The following is a 4,335-nucleotide window of genomic DNA, read 5'->3' on the forward strand; positions in this document are numbered from 1 at the left end:
CTGGTCTACAAAGTGAGTTCCAGGACAGCCAGGACTATACAGAGAAACCCTGTCTCGAAAAAAAAAAAAAAAAAAAAAAAAAAAAAAAAAAAAAGTCTTTGAAAATGTATTGTTTGTTCAGTTTCTTTGTGCAAACTATCATAAAACCCAGTTGGCTACAACCTCCTATTTATCGAATGAATTGATGAGTCATTAGTTACCAAGCATTGGCCCGGCACTCATTAATGCCAGACTTTGTTCTGAGCACATATCAAACCCACTTCATTGACTTGAGTTAGGGCTGGGACTCCAGAATTAGAGCTAGAGTTGTTTCATCGGGACACTTGACTCGCCCCAACGTAGTTCTCTTTGCTTTACCCAGCATGCCACTGACATCACTGTGGCTCTAAGGACACTGTATGTGACCAAATAACTGGTCAGCTCCTGCCCCAGGGAGGTGACTGGCCCCCCATTGTGATCAGTAGGTTACTTTGGGGTTCCCAGATGCTGCCCTTGCCTTGTGATGGGTTTGCTGAACTTTGTGGTTCAAATACGGGGTCATGCTTTGATGGTGGAGGTTTTATAACTGGAATAACCTGTGGAGGGCATTGGATTCGTGAGCATTTCCATTTTGAGATCTTTGCATTGGTGTTCTTACCTCACAATGGAAGTCCTGTGAGGGAAGGCACGGCAGTATTTAAGTGTAGAATCATCATGAGTGGGACTCATGGGGAAGGTTACTGCTCCACCACCCTTCAAAATGATCCCATGAGTCAGATTAACTCAGTAGTTAACTCATTCCAGCCTGTGGTGTCTATATCCCAACACCCGACATGTGTATCACATGGGGCTGTTATATTGAGCTTTAAAGGCATATCTTAGAGACCTTCAATATACTTTTAAAAGTCCTAACAGATCAATTGAGTATCAAAATACTCCGTTTTGAGATACACTAAATCATTCAAATGCACACTGGCTAACACACAAGCTTTTCCTGGGAACATTTCAGTTAAAAAAAAAAAAATGCCTTGACAAGTGCTTTGGTGGTTACCGTGAAAATCCTTCTTTGGGACAATCCTGTCACTCTTGTCTTGTCCAGATGTTCTCTCAAACAATCAGTATTTTCTTCATTCATGTTAGCAGAATTCTTGGAGCTCAGATATACGCTGTTGTATTCAAGGCTATACAGGTATGAAGTCCCGTGTTCTTTCATCTCGAACTATGATCTGGAAATGATCAGGTGAGCAGAACAGAGCCAAGGTCGCCAGGCACAGTCACCTCGGCCACTGCTGACTCAACAAAAGCTTTGAATTGCTAAAACACTAGTGACAGTTACAAACCCATCCTGCTGAATTAGAATTGTCTTCAAGTTTTACAAAACTAACTGACCAAGAAAGATTGAGTCAAATTCAGTCATTCAAAAATATAATCATGGGCTGGTGAGATAGCTCAGTGGGTAAGAGCACTGACTGCTCTTCCAAAGGTCCTGAGTTCAAATCCCAGCAACCACATGGTGGCTCACAACCACTCGTAATGAAATCCGATGCCCTCTTCTGGTGTATCTGAAGACAACTACAGTGTACTTATGTATAATAATAAGTAAATTTTTAATATATATATATATATATATATATATATATAATCATCACATGTTAAATAAGATGTATGAATAAGTAATATGTTATAGACATGTTAATTATATAAAGAATTAAACATTTAATCAGACAGGTATTTTCTTGGCATAATTCTAAGTACTTTGATGTTTCACAAATGTAACTAACTTTTTAGTTATTGAAACATTGATTTGGGCACTGCAGTGTACATACTGCAAATGTCTTAATATAAAATTTGTATCTGTTGCTCAATATTGTTTTGTTTTGTTTTTGAGACAGGGTTTCTCTGTGTAGCCCTGGCTGTCCTGAAACTCACTCTCTAGACCAGTCTAGCCTACCTGACCTGCCTGCTATTTCATATTGTCACTGAAGCATGCCTGTCAGTCATTGACACAGAAATAACTTGACTCAGAGCAAGGTGATGCTGATCACATATCCGGTTATGTTCCGTGTGTTCTGTATGAGGTTGGATAATATTAAGAAATTCCACAAAGCTTTACATGGGAGCCATCAAGTTAAAGGCCAATATGAATTGCTCTGTTTAAAATAACTTGAGTCAGAGCTGACCACGGGCCAGCACTTCCTGCACCTGCATATCAGCTCCCCGTGTTTTGTTTTGTTTTGTTTTTCCTCCTTTATAAGCCTTCCCTGAGAACTGTTTGTTGTCATAGCTTAGATAATTCTGAGCTACATCCCTAATCTGCTCAGTATTAGGGTATGCATTCAATAAACCATCGCTGTCCGATTGATATCACTGTTCTTGTGGTTTGTGAAGCAATCCTCTGACCCCAACAACTATGAATATAGAATGTAAATGATTTAGAAAGCTTTTAGGGTCTACTTGATTTTACTCACACTAAGAAAATATGGCAAACTACACACCACTCTGTTTCCTTCAATAGTAATTACCATTGTGATCACAAATCACTGACTGATTCTTTGGTTGTTACATCCGAGGTTACAATGTAGCTTTAGTTAATCCTTTGTTCTTCTCTTTTCTCTAAGCACAGCTTGGCTTCGTGGGTCAGTTTTAGAGAGGAAGAGTACTTTCAATAGATGGACTAAATGTGGACAGTAGAAACATCATCTGGGGGCTGGTGAGATGGCTCAGTGGGTAAGAGCACCCGACTGCTCTTCCAAAGGTCCAGAGTTCAAATCCCAGCAACCACACGGTGGCTCACAACCATCCTTATCGAGATCTGGCGCCCTCTTCTGGAGTGTCTGCAGACAGCTACAGTGTACTTACATATAATAAATAAATAAATCTTTGAAAAGAAAAGAAAAGAAAAGAAAAGAAAAGAAAAGAAAAGAAAAGAAAAGAAAAGAAACATCATCTGGGCCCCAGACAACTGTAACTGCCTTGAGGGTAGGAGGCAAAGAGTGTTGGGGAGAACAATGGCGTTTTGATGCAGGGCTCAGCAGAAATACTGCAGGGCTTGCACTCTGAAATCCACTAGCATCGATTTGTAGCATGTAGTTTTTGCTACCCTGCTTTAAGCTCTGGCGGACTATGCTACCAGCCCCACCCAGGTTCCCTCAGGTCCTCCGATGAAAGACACACACAAACATTTCCTTAATTTTCAACCAGCCTTATTAGCTCAATCGCTGGGCTCTTCTAAGCCTTCCTCATCTATCTCATGCCCTTCCTCTCACTCCCAGCTCTCCATCCTAAATCTGCTCTCTATTTTAGTTGCCCAGTTACCTTCTCCTCGTTCAGCCATCTAAATTTGCTCTCAGCTTCAGTATGTTTAAAATATCCTGCCTGCTACCCCAGGCCCAGTTGAGGAAGTGGCCAATCACCCTGGATCTCATGACTTTTTCTCCCTCTGAAACATGGCTAATCCTTTCTCCTCCTCCTCCTGCCTTTCTTAGCCTGCCTGAGGAGACCGGGAAGTCCTACCTCTTTCCTTTCACCTAGCAATTGACATAGGAGTGCAGGTTAATTGAGATCAAAACATTAATTTAAGAAGCTGGGGTCTTAAGCCGGGCATGGTAGCGCATGCCTTTAATCCCAGCACTTGGGAGGCAAAGGCAGGCGAATTTCTGAGTTCGAGGCCAGCCTGGTCTACAGAGTGAGTTCCAGGACAGCCAGGGCTACACAGAGAAACCCTGTCTCCAAAAAAAAAAAAAAGAAGAAGAAGAAGAAGAAGAAGCTGGGGTCTTAAACCAGGTTTGGGGTTGCATGCCTAGAATCCCAGGAAAGTGAAGGAGGAAGAATTAGAAGCCATCCTGGGCTACAAAAATGAGGCCTGGTCTCCAAAACAAATGAATATATACATACAATTTCTAGAGCTGTTTCAATTAGTAAGCATGAGTCTTCTCTAACTTCAACTCCACAGTTGAACTTAATATTCAAAGATAAAATCTTATATAAGTAAATTTCTTAATATGGGATTTCCCTGTGTAGTCCAAACTGGCCTGGAACTTGCAGTCTTACTGCCTTGGGCTCCTGGATGCCAGGGTTGCAGGAATGCACCACCGAGTTCTGCTAATGATGACTCATCTATGCTGAATGTGTCTGCTCTTCCCTTGCTTCTGCTCCTACGCTCTCTAACCAACCCATGCAAATACACCATACCCCCTTCGCCAAAGCACAAACTCTTGAAATAACAAAACATATTGTCAGATTATAAAAGATAGTACAAAGAAAATGTGCACCATACCCACTTGCCCCTATTATTAGCATCTTGTATTGGTTGGTATATTTGTCACAATAATAACCCAGTATTGATATAGTATCTGT

The sequence above is a fragment of the Mus caroli genome, chromosome 12 (assembly GCF_900094665.2).
Source record: "Mus caroli chromosome 12, CAROLI_EIJ_v1.1, whole genome shotgun sequence".
Lineage (NCBI taxonomy): Eukaryota > Metazoa > Chordata > Mammalia > Rodentia > Muridae > Mus > Mus caroli.